Consider the following 13,107-nt stretch of genomic DNA (forward strand, 5'->3'; position numbering starts at 1 on the left):
ATCCTACATACACCATCCCGGTGCCATAAAGTCAGCAGCTGAATATAGTTCCCAACAATCATACAAATCATTTTTGAATAATTTTTGCTAAATACTACAGTTTCCAGCTGTTTTATGAAATAATATAGCCTTAAAAAACAACAACTATATATTTGTGACCTGTTTACTTCTTCAGTAGGAACCAATGGGCTTGGGAAGTCAAAGAGTATTAAGAAACACATTGTTGGTTTTGGTCTTTTCATGGGACTTGTCGACAATAAGAAAAATATAGAATAATTCCAGCCTTATTATTACTTTAGATGTGTTTCAACTGAAACTTGAATTTGCTTTAATAGATGTTTTTGGCCACTTGGTGGCAATAGTACAACAAGCTGTAAACACTGACATATTATCACCTATTAAGTTGATATGGCGAACATGTTAGCAGACAGTTGCCTATTTACACAACCAGCAGACACGGAGAAACATTAGCATTCCTTTGGAGTTGTGTTTGAGTCCAACTTTTAGCTAATTTTAGTTTTTCTCTCCACCAACTCCTGAGAGAACTATCTGGCTCTTTAGTTGCTAAATTCTCCACTATGTTGACCAGCTAGTTGCTAACCTGCCATTTGGTGCTGTGCAGGAAGTGTACAGCGGGTCTATCAGAGCTTTTTTCACTGTAAACCGCTGCCTATTGAGGTTGGAAACTACGCTGATAAGAGCAGTGAATCAGAACCAAAACAGTTAAGTTACGGGTCGTAAACATCAAGCTCTAAGATGCTAAAATGCTCCGCAGATTTGAGGAGAACTGCGGAGTTGGGTGATAATTCACACCTTTCACATACACATAGTCATTTCATCCATTGTTAAATTAGTGCAAGTCAACTGGCCTTTGGATAAGTTTGCACTCTCCCCTCACAGTGACAAAGAAAGACTCCTACTTTTCTTTCTGTGTAAGTTCATGCTACATGTGATCTGAGAGATCCATCTGCCTAGTGCATGATGGGAAAGGCTTGACCCTATACCAAGACCCTTAAAAAGACAGACCACGCAGGTAAAGACAGCAAATCAGCCTCTGAGGTGGAGGTATTGGCTCTTGTGATGTGTGGAGAATTTGGGCACAGAGCATAAAGGAGATAGTTGTTAATTAGTTAAACTCTGCATGACTCCTTCTCTCAGCAGAGGTCAGAGCACTGAGAACCATCCAAGGAAAAAGCACTGCAGGGGTCCGCTGCCTTTCTCTTGGCATTTTTTGGGCATCATAGTTGATCAAATGCTGGCTCGCATCAGCACAAACCTCAAATACTATCACTATCACTATGATTGCTTTTGAAGCCAAAGGCCAAGACAAGATCATGAACGAGTAATCTTAAATTCTTATTTTGTAAATTTTAATTCACTAGGTTACAAATACCACAGACACAAAAGCAAGTCTTCTCATGATTCCCATGACTTGTTGGTGTATAATTCACAAATGAACAAACATTTTGAGGTCAGGTTTGCTTCACCTTTTTGTTCTGCTCATTAATATCTCAGCTACAGTTTGCACATTTAGCCCAACACTAATTTTTAGCTTGTGTCTGAAGTGTTGCAGTATCGTTATAAATCATAACACCATCCTTAGATAAAGACTGACTAAACTCAAGTTTGACAGCATTTGCTGTGCTCAAATGGTCATATATGTGTTAATTGCATTCTGAAAATGTCTTTTTAAGCTTTACGAATGGGCTGACAGTGGAGTTTCAGCCCAACCACACATCAGAGATTATCTGTGAGTTAATCGTGTGTAGGGTCCTACTGTACTTTTACAGGCTTTGTCAGCACAAAGGCTCCAGATGAAGTGAACGTGGATACGGGAACATCTCTGCTTGTTTGATGTGCATAACCTAAAGAATTGTTCGAGTTTTTTTCTTTCTTTATCAGCCATCCGCAGAACTTGCTCTTGATCATACCTTACTCATCACTTTCTCAAGGTTGAGGCAGAATGTTAATGACTGTGTGGACTGGATCATTTTAGGGAATATAAAGCAAGCAGGCCACGTAGAAGGAGCAGTGATGCTGTTTATGACTTTGTGTGCAAGAGCTTAAGCTTTAAAAATGAGCACGATGACGATTTGTCATTTCTGTTCTATGGTTTTTAATCTAGAACAGAATTATAGCACAAATGTGTAAATCTTTCAAATTTCCTGAAGCACTTCAGATCAGTTTTACACCACTAGGTGGGACTGTTTACTTGGTAACATCGAAATGCTGCCATGACGCTGGTGTATTTTAAAAACTGGCCATTTGAGAATCCACTGCAGACTGTGTGCTGTGTTACTTTGGAAAAATGTATTTACTTAGTTAGGCTTTCTTATGCTGCTCAACAGTTTGTGTCAGCAGCAGTGAAATGGCAAATTTGTTAGGACTAAATGCAAAAGAATCACAACAGTACACATATTATATTGTGTCTCTCTGCTGTTGGAAATTTCCTCAATAAAATGAAAGGCTTTATATAAGAAATCTTTTTATAGTTATATGCAAACTATCACAATAATTTCAGTACAGTAGCAGCTCTTGTGTTGGCCCTACAGTCTCATTATTCATGATGGCTATTAGGTGAAATAACTACCGGAGAAGTGTTATATCCCACTATAGAATTAAATATCTTCCCATTTTCATTTTTATATTATGCTCTTAAAATGAAAGTGTTTCTCACATCATAAGGAGGCTGCATTCAGTATTGTATTCTAATTGCATTTCGCAAGAGTGACTCGCTGCACACATTTCTGATGGCTTTTACGTGTCTATAGTGTCTCCCTGAGGGTAAAAGCTCAAAGTGTGGGATCACTTGTAATCTAGAGAGCTTTGGTCTTTATATTTAAATCATTTTCTCACTGTTGCATCTATGCCTCCCCTATAATTCTAGTTAATCTAGTCCACAATGTTTTACCAAAGTGAGACAGTGATATATATATATAATTATTGTTTTGGTTTTATTTGAGACTGGGCAGTTTAGAGAATGGGAACAGAGGTCTTGTAACAGTTTCAAAGAAGGCGACTTATTTCAAAACTTTAAAATGTATCTTGGTGCCTATTAAAATCTGGAGGAGTTTGACTAAATAACATTGGAACATCTAACAACAATATATACTGTAATCAACCACCTAAAGAGGGCTGGTTTCAGTCCCCTTTGATCTTCTGTCATACACAACTGTACATAGTGGAATAATAGAAAACCAGCAGTTCTTTTGGTTGGAGAGACAATGGAGACATTACCTTGAAATGCTGGTACAGTTTTTCAAGAAAACAATGATTGTTCTTTAGGGCACACCTGGTCCTCATATTCTTTAACTGCAACATTGTCTACACATGTAATGACTCCCACAACACAAGAACTCAAAGTATTACAGATCCATCACGACCGTTTAACAGTTGGCAAAAGAGGATTGTGGGTTGAAAACCTTTGTCTCTTTCCAAACATTCACCTGCACAGAAGAAGTGTAGAAAATCTTTCTTTTTCCACTTATCAAGGCATCTAGGTTTGAGCTCTTACACACACAAGGTTTTACATCTTTGTGTTTCCGTTTCCTTATTTAAGCGGCCCTTCTTTTCCATCTGCATCAGCTATTGCTGATATGTCTTTCATCTAGTGGAGCACTCATATTTCTCTTGAGTAGCCCCTCTTCTTCTTCAGAATACCAATAAGTCTTACATTAGGCTTAAAATCAATATGATCCTTTCCAAATCTGTATTTATTCCTCTCTCAGATTGTCTCTCAACCTTAGAAGCTCTGCTGTGCTGTAGGACAGAGAAGAGGCTGGTGAAGGAGGGAGGAGGTGAGGGGAATGTGAGGGCGGTCGGACTTGGAGATCAAGTGTTCTGCTGTTTGATGGAATTTGCGGTTCCAGTTTGGGTTAGAGGTAGTCTCAGGACTTTGAGAGACAGGAAATGTGTTTAAGTCTTGTGATGTAATTTGCGTGGATCTGGTGCGGTGTGTACCTGAAGTGGAACCATCACCTTTGGCGTGCTTCTCTGTGCATCCTGTTGTTCAGTTTTGTGTAACTTTCTTTATGGATTGTATGCCATTTAAACACCTGCACATGGCCTGAGCAACGTGTCTGATCTCTGTGACGTCAGCAGGGTCCCGACAAGACCAGGAAACGACTCCCTCCTTTTTCGGTTGGAGGAGTGATGTCATCGCAGGGAGAGCGTGAGGTTGGCTGAGGCTTTATTGAGCTTGACGTTTTCTTACCAAGAGCGCCAGACGTATGACCACATGTACCAGTCAGTACGAGGACACACGACCAGGAAAAGTGAGCGCCAAATAACATGGGAACACGTTTGTGACTTGTTATAAACCCCCCTGAGAGGGAAAAGGAGTGTGAGGCAAAGGCACACGGAGAGACAGAGATGGAGATAGAAACCCAGAGGGGAAGAGGGACAGCATGAGTGTGCATGCTGATGGGGATAGGAGCGTGTGGAGCTACAGAGCTGCAGAATCCTGAATCCAGCAGATGGAGACTCCGTGTCCTTGTTTTGCAGTGATCTGTGGGAGCAACATGCAGCTTGTGCCGCTGCCTTGCACTGCTGCAGTGGAGGAGTAAATGCGGAGCCCAACACTGCTCCAGGTGATCCACAGCAGCCCAGCCCGACAGACTGCTCCCTCCTTAGCCTTCCCTCTCCTCCTCCTCCTCCTCCTCCTCCTCCACCTCCTCCTCTTCCTCCTCCACCTCCTCCTCTTCCTCCTCCTCCTCGTCCTCCTCTGTCAGTGCTCCATTCCTCTGAGGGCTTTGAAAAAAATTACAAGAAAAGAACAGAAAAACAAAGGAGAAATCCTGCTTTCCCCCTCCGTTCTCAGATGTGAAACACCTCTGCATGACTGTCCACCGCTTCCCTGTCATCGTGTGAAGACGCGCCGCATATGTGCTCCAATGTCTCCGGAACATAGACTCGCTGCAAGGTAAGAAGACTTGGACTTATCCAGAAAAACATTTCTAGCATTCAGCTTTTTTTTTTCTTTTTTCTTGAGACATTTTCTGTGGAACTGTTACAGCCTTGTGTGTGTGTGTGTGTGTGAATTTAACAGGTAGATAAGAAGTTGCCACAGTAGATCACGTAATTAGTATTCCTTGCAATGGATAGAAATTGAAAAAAGCTCTCAGAGATAGATCTTTTGTTGGATATGACAAAATACATCTGTCTTCGGTTTTGGAGGACAAGCATCTCTTCTCCCCCTCAAACACAGCGATCCGTGCAGGTGTGTGTGTGTGTTCATATGTATGTGTGTGTAACAGAATCCAGCAGGGTGGGAGGGATTGCTCCTCACCGGGCTTCTCGATGGGCAACAAGGGGATTTTCATTTTGACAATGTGACCAAACAGCCTTCTATCAATCTTCTCATGGCCACTGACGTCGGCAGAATCTCTGGCTTCAAAATAACTGGCAGGCTGTCTTCTTTAATGGAACCAGTAGTTAATCATTATGTAATCATTTTTATCAATTCTGTTTGGTTGTAGAGAGAAAAAACCCTCTTCTTGACAATTTATGTGTTTGTCTTCATGCCATATTTGTCATAGACAGAGGGAAATCAAGTTGAAGAGAGGAAACAAAGGTGGAGATAAGGATAACGACAGCAGGTAGATGGGGACAGGGGCATGAGGAGGGGGGTTGTAGGAGAACTTACTCCATCACTCTGTGATTTCGTAAAACCTGCTGGCCAACAGCTGAACACTGCGATCCCTCTTAAATCCTTCAATCTCTCAATCACATATTGGGTCTGAAGCCTCAAAGCCTGAACCTGTAAGTGACCTAATGAGGGTTCATCGCTTTCACCCTCCACACACACACACACTCTTCCTAATGCCATAATAAGAGATGGAGACTAGCTGGTGCTGCAGCAATATCCAAATCCTGCATTCTGCTGTTTGACAGGGCTTTAGGGCTTTTTCATGTGTGTGTGTGTGTGTGTGAGTTGAAACCTTTGACAGTGTCTTGCGCTCCTTGTAGCTCCTGTATTCATTTGCCCAGAAAAGCACAAATGTGTTGGTTATGACCTGAAAAAGAAAAAAAAAACACCACCATAAACCTGTTTTGGCTTAAAATTTTACGTACATTCGCGTTCATTCACGTTTGCATACAGATCAGATAGTAGGCTAGGCTCTTTCATAACTGTCCTGTGATGCAGCAGAGGATTGACAGATACTATTTATCACTATCCTTGTGTCTTGACACATGCAGGCACACACACAAACTGTACATACAGCGTTTCCCCTTGCAACAAGCTCCATCTCTTAATTCACTGTACATACAGTGAGCTCAAGGCACACCTATATTCATACATACAGGCACACTAGTACAGCTGTGTAGACTGAATCAGTCTGCTTTCATGTGTAGCAATGTGTCTGGCTGAGGTGGTCGTTTGTCAAATGTGGCATTAGGATGCAGAGGAGGGTCTCAGAGGAGCAGTCTCAGCTCCTCACATCTCCCAGGCTGCTTTTTGTACTGCTCTGATTCTCCAGCAGATACAATGACATCCTGAAATGCCTAATTTAAGCAGTTCCCTGCAAAAAGCTTGGAGCTCCCAAAAAGAATAAGAGTAGCAACCCCGCCAGCAGCCCCTAGAGGCTGCAATGTTTATTACACACAACAACACGGAAATGTTGGACGAAATGGCCAAGATACTGACTGACTGATTTTGCTGGAGGCTTACTGCTACGATGGTTAAAGAATAGTTCAATATTTTGGGAAATATGCTTGTATTCGCTTTCTTGCCAAGAGTTACATGAGAAGATTGATGCCACTCTCCTGTCTGTACAGTAAATATGTAGCTGGAACCAGCAGCCGGTTAGCTTAGCTTAGTACAAAGGCTGGAACCAAATGTAGAAACGACAACTTGCCGTTTTACTGGGGGTTATGTGCCTATTTCTTGGCTGGGACCAGTGACTTCCAGGAGTCTTTGCTGGTTGCCTGGCAACACTTTGGTTTTTGTACAGATTAAACAAACAATATAACGTGTTAAATAGTGAGTTTTAGAGATGCTGGTAGGCGGATTTTGTTACCTTTGGACAGAGCCAGGCTCGCTGTTTCCCCCTGTTTCCAGTCTTTCTACTAAGCTATGCTAAACTAATTTCCCCAAATGTCAAACTATTTCTTTAAAAACATGAAGGGGTTAGTCAAGGAAATGATAATCTGGTCAATGACTTTAAAATAGTTTATTCATTTGGGAGCATGAATGTGTTTATCAAATTTCATGGTAATCTGCCTGTTACATTATGAGATATCCCAAGTTGATGCAAAGTTTTTGCCTGAGGATAGTAGAAGAAGAAAGGTCAAACGGTCAAAAACATTGAGATTCATCCTCTGCAGCACATTAATATCTACAGTACAATGGGGTCATCCTCTGAGGACCATGAATATCCTAATCAAATGTGGCAATCTGGCCAGGAGTTGTTGAGCTCTGGGCCAAAGAGCCAGACTCCTCCTTCATTGCTGACACTTGGCAGTGGATTTGACGGTGGTTCAGGTTGGATGAAACATCCTCTGCATGACGGAGATTATTTTAGATGTCATGTTCAAGAACCTCCGTAGGACACCACGGGTTTGCTTTTTGTGTCCTTTGAGAATGGGCGAATCAGTCATTTGACACAGTTTATAAAATGGCTAATTTGTTCATATACGCTCTTAGTTTTACTCACAGAGTATGTGTGTGTGTTTGTTTTTAGGATTAAAAGCTGCAGTACATCTGGCTGTTCATGGCATATTTTGTCTTTGTTTGCTGCGGGGGTTTGGAGGTCAGGATGGAATGATTAACCAGCCATTAACTGAGCTGATTCATTGCTGGGTGCAGAGCGACGACAATAGAAATACCAGTGAGTTCTGTTGAATTTTAAGTTATAATCCACAGGATCATTTTTAATATAGCTTTTATGTTGTCTTATCCACGGCGTTAAAGAGTCATTGCAGCGGTGCAGCTGCACTGCATGATCAAGACATCACCTGAAAGTCACACTGGCACTACTGGAATGACCTCTTACTCATATTTTCTGTTGAAGCTTGATTTTCTGTGGGTGGCACCATTTTCTTTGTCTCTTCATTCATGATGGTGATGACTGTGCATGTTAACCACAGAACCTAGTATTAATTCCAAACTGCAAAATTTGGCAGATTATTACGTGAGTCTGTCTACTGAGCTGCACAAAATTACTGTTTCCCCCTTGACTTTTACTCGCTTGCAACATTGGAAATAAATCAGTAAGAGTTTTTCTATAACAATAACAAGTTAGGGTGTTGATGACAACCACGTCAGGGAAAGACACTTTCCTGCAATTAACTACATTTTAATGATTTAAGTTTCTTTTAGCAGCTTACCTATTTAGATCTCAAACTGTTACAACTTACACATCTTTTCTCTGTCTTGTCACCATCTTGCATCTTGCTAGTGACACCTTGGCCTTTTCTTCTGCTTCATGTCAGTGTCTACAATGCAAAAGGTAAAATTTGACAGACATTTTATTCAGCCCTTTAAAAAAACGAGCAGCTGATATACTTCCAGTTCAAGATAAAATGCAAACAGAAAATACTATAGTTTCAGTTTAAAAACAGTATGTCAGTTTGTCTGACACATTTCTATCTTGACATTTGACTGTAAATATGGCATATCATATTAACAGTTAACAATGCACACCTGCATATCTTCAATGTATAGCCAATATTTGCACATAACACACACGTACTTACTCTCACTGTAAACTGTTATTGTTTGGACTGCTATTTTCATTCGTGTTCACTTTTCATTATCAATTAATTACCTGATTATTTTCTCAATTCATGACTAATCATTTGGTCTATAAAATGTCAGTATATTGTGAAAAATGTCATGCCTTTGTCCAACAGATGGTCCAAAACCCAAGAATATTCTATTTGCAATTATATAAAACAGAGAAAAGCAGCAAATCCTCACATTTGAGAAGCTGGAACCACAGGGATATCTGGCACGTTTGCTTGAAAAGTGACTTAATCAGATATCCAATTTTAACTCAGCATCTGTTGTATTCTTGTCTACAGAATATACTCTTAATCTTTTGCTGCTGCAATGACCTGAGACCCCCCAGAGGAATCATTAAAGTTTCATCTCAGTTCTGTTATCTTAATGTTTCCTGGGCACCTGATGTTCAGTCCTGTAGCAAAAAACTAAGAGAAGCTGGATGGAAATAACCAGAATCCTAGTTGCCTGTTTTGATCCTTCCTAGTGGTGCTTGGTACAATACCATGTTAGGTAGCGAGAAAAGCTGTGTGGGTGTATGGGTGAGTGGAAGAGTGAATATGAGTTTGTATATAGAGAGCATTCAGAGGAGTGAGCCGGATATTGGCAGCAGAAAGCACAATTGATACAATTTATTGTTTTATACTAAGAACATGTAGAAACACGCACTCTCCTGTTCACATTTGATCTAAGTTGATAACTGTGAATTACATAAATATCAGGAGATGAAGTTGAATGGTGAGTGTCAACCTTGAATTTCTCTCTGCACTGTTAATTTCATGGCAAATGTGAGCGCACTCATTGTCACTAAATATCGGTTTGAAGCAGTGAAAGGCTTCTCCGCACTACACTACATCTTGTAGCACATGACCTACAGTGAGAGCCACTCTGGCCTACTCTCAAGCTTTTTAGCTCTGTGGGATTTTGAAGCAGCATCAACAACAAATTCTTAGAAATTCAGGGAGTTTTTTTTTAAATCCATTCCCCCTGTTTTTGTGTATTTTTATCAGTGTGCCATCAACGCTTCTGAGTCAAGAATCATTTCCACTTTCCATGTAAGCTGTCAGTTACTGTACAAAATCCAGGAGGTAAAATAGATGTGAGGTGTTTGCAGGAAACTCAAGCAAGGACGAGACTGCATTAGCGTGCGTGTAAATCATACAATCTGCATTGATCAGCCTGAGGAGAGAATCTTTTGTCAAAGTCCAATAAGCTGGTTGGAGTGTATCGACTACTCTGAGCATGAGGAAACCCCTCATCCAGGTGTGTGTGTGTGTTTTGTTTTTTGGGTGAAAAATCTGTTGCAATTAATAATGGAATCAACCGCCTGGTGTGTGGTGTGGCTTCCCTAATGAGGACTGGATTCATCCTCAGTCTCTGACAGTACGCCGAGTGGAATATGCTGCTCTCCAGCCTGTTTCCATGGAGATACTCAGGAGCTGTAGCGCCCCCCGTCCCTTCTGCTGTACATTCTACCAAACCGTGCTGCTTCATGAGAGGGATCTGGGCCAGGGTGTGCATGTGTGTGTGTGAGATATAACGGTGTGTTAACAGCCACACAAACACGTATCGTGCCATTGACGGATATGCTTATGCTATTGTGGTAGTATTAAGCTCTCTAGGCAGTGAATGTGCAAGTGTGTGTGTTGCAGCTCAGTACCTCCAGTAGTGTGACTGCACAGTGTATGTCTGTGTGTTGTACTCTCTCTCCTGGTGTGTCATGCTAGTAGTAGCTGCTAATCCTGAAGCTCTGCTGTAGCGAATGTCCAAGTGTGAATGTGTTCGCGTATGTCATAGTGTGTTACGGAGGCTGAATTATCAGGCGTGCGTGATACTCTGAGTGGTCATTGACAGAGTGTGTGTGTCCCCGTGTGAGTGTGCACGTTGTGTACATGAAATAGTGAGTCAGAGTTACAGAAAAAGTGGGAGAGAAGAGTGATATCAGGAGAGTGAGAGGGGGAGAGAAACAGAAGGTGAAAAGACATGATGATCTAACAAATGCAGAAAATGATGGTTCTGTAAACCGTGAACAATGTAATCTCATTGAAAAAAAAATCCTGCTGCACTGACAGCCACATGTGTGCCGTTTTGTGTGTAGTCACTGTATATGTAACCCCTTAGGGCTGTAAAGCCTTCTCCGGCTTCTGTGGTTCTTACTTACAAGGTGACAAAGGTGACAAGTGATTCCTGGCCAGACAAAGAGGCCACCAGGGGGACGGAGCGTGTCGAAAATAGCATCGAAAAGGATCTTTCTGTCTGGGCAGAATGATGCAATGCAGACCTGAACAGAGGGTCCCTGCTGTATGAAGGCCAGGGCAATCCCTGTAGCACTTCTAATCCTGAAGCTCTGCCCTGTCAATATGCAGCCTGCATCTGTTTGAAGGGAAGATCCGCCCTTTGATTCATCAACCGAATCTGGTAGTTTTTTGGGTGCTGCCTGGTTTTGTCAGAAGGGCATGTAATTAAACTATACCCTGTGTAAGCTCTTCAGATGAATTTTAATTTGGTTACTTACTTAAATTGCTTGTCCAAACTGCTGCTAAAACCCAAAGATACTTTACTTTCATAAAGGACTAAGAGAACCTAAAATATTCACATAGTGGAAGCTCGAGCCAGTGAATTTTTGGCAGTTTTGCTTAAAAAAATTAATGAAATCAAAATAGTTTCTGATTAATTTTCTGACGCTTGACTAATTGATGAATTGACTGATTGTTTTAGCTCTACATGTTAGTAAACAGTTGCCTATTTACAAATCCATCAGAGTTTGGTTGGTGGCTTGTTAAAAAAGATTTTAGGTGGATGTGCATCTAGGTGAATGACCTCAGTATTAAAACTGTGGCAACAGGCCCTGCCTACAATAAACAAACATCCCCAAACAAATAAAAAAGCAGATATGACATAAAAACAGAAAATGGATACATGAAACAAATATGTTCTTGATTTGGTCTTTGATTTTACATTTGAAATTCATACCATAAGAAAAAAAAAAAAAGAGAGATCAGAATCAGCTTCATCGACCTATGTAGTTTTAATCGGTATGCCATCATGCGTGAAATTGATTTGTGTGTGTGTTCTCCCTGGCAGCATCCATAGTGAACATCTCCATAGCTGATAATAGGATAATCTGTGTGCAGAGTTAGCCTGTAAAGAAGCTGGGTGGTAGCAGTCATCTCAGTCTATCGCACTCTGGGGAGCACTTATAGGATCAGTACGAGTTGGGGCCGAATAAAAGCTGTGTTTGTGTGTGTGTGGACACTAAGGTTAACATTACCACATGGGCTTGATCCTTCGCCAGTGCCATGGTACCTGCCGTGCGTTAATGGCCAGGGTGTTCTGACTCACGTAGGGCAGCGATGCCTGCCAGGTGGTACATGTCCACACGGGGAATTCAGAGTGCTAATGCTAATGTGTTAAACCAGTGTCCAGTCAGACAAAGGGGGGGAAGCCTGTGCTCCACCGACAGGATGAAACACCAGCAGGGCAAAGCAGGGGGCACCGCTTAGCTGGTTTACTCCGCTGGAAGCTCACATGCTCTGTATCATGTACGTAAACATGTGAGCACACATGCACAGCGACAGACAGAAAGTCGTCTCCAGGAAAGCACTTTGTAGGTGTTCAGTCAAAACACCTGTGAAATGCAGGTGTTCGAAAAGAACAAACAACAACTGGTTTGACATTCGCTTTCATCAAAATAACTGTATTTTGTTGTCCAAAGTTTTTCACTTCAATGATAAGGTGGAGCTTTATTCTAGGTTGCTGTCCTGCATTGACAGTAAGAACAGAACAGCCTTGCATTAACAGTGTTTCCAACTTCTTTTATATTTCAAACAAAAATTGACTTTCCACTCTTCAACCCTTCTTTCAACTTTCAAATCATTTTGGCAAATCCCTAACTAGTTTCTAATCAGAAGGCTCTTCCTACTTGGAAACAGCCTGTGTAAGAGATTTTTACTTAACTCTAGCAGGCTGCTGGCATACAGCACCCTCAGCCTGGCCTGAACAGCAAACCCTTGGCTCATCAGCACAACTTGAGCATGGAAGTGGAATATTAATAATGTTGGATATTTCACTCAATAGGGATCCATCAAGCCTCTCATGGATGGTCTTGAGTTCCCTTTTGAGTCTATTTAGCAGTTTGGTTAATTTTCAAACTGTAATCCTTTTAAGAAAAAACAATTTGAATAAATACAGGACTGCTTTTCCTGTATCATTTTTGCTGCTCTGATGAGGTTTGGTAAAATGGACTTTACAGCAATGTGGCGATGTAAATTTTAGTTTGAAATGCCCAAACTTAAATTCCAGATGTGTTCTGGCACATGAATGAAATCCAATCATTTAGTTTGAGGCCTTTTAGCAGCCTCAGCATTCGCTAATCATTCTAATTA

General features: G+C 41.3%; 2 protein-coding genes across 11 annotated transcripts in view; one reads left to right on the top strand and one right to left on the bottom strand.

Moving 5' to 3' along the window:
- Nucleotides 1-13,107, bottom strand: part of LOC122863715 (cytospin-A-like) — a 101,530-nt gene that overhangs the window by 13,643 nt on the left and 74,780 nt on the right. For all 4 annotated transcript variants that reach the window (XM_044170472.1, XM_044170471.1, XM_044170468.1 and 1 more), the window contains 2 exons: nucleotides 8,359-8,436; nucleotides 5,940-6,014 (listed from right to left, as the gene is read on the bottom strand). The gene's annotated coding sequence lies outside the window, so the exon portion shown is untranslated. The remainder of the gene's footprint in view (nucleotides 1-5,939; nucleotides 6,015-8,358; nucleotides 8,437-13,107) is intronic.
- The window catches only part of LOC122863714 (disks large-associated protein 2-like), a 111,592-nt gene that overhangs the window by 2,165 nt on the left and 96,320 nt on the right, over nucleotides 1-13,107 (top strand). Inside the window, exon 1 of one of the 7 annotated variants that reach the window (XM_044170462.1) lies at nucleotides 595-4,921. The exons of the other annotated variants lie outside the window; for them this stretch is intronic. The gene's annotated coding sequence lies outside the window, so the exon portion shown is untranslated. Of the gene's footprint in view, nucleotides 1-594; nucleotides 4,922-13,107 lie in introns of those variants that run through there. 7 annotated transcript variants of the gene reach the window in all.

The sequence above is a fragment of the Siniperca chuatsi genome, linkage group LG16 (genome assembly GCF_020085105.1).
Source record: "Siniperca chuatsi isolate FFG_IHB_CAS linkage group LG16, ASM2008510v1, whole genome shotgun sequence".
Classification (NCBI taxonomy): domain Eukaryota; kingdom Metazoa; phylum Chordata; class Actinopteri; order Centrarchiformes; family Sinipercidae; genus Siniperca; species Siniperca chuatsi.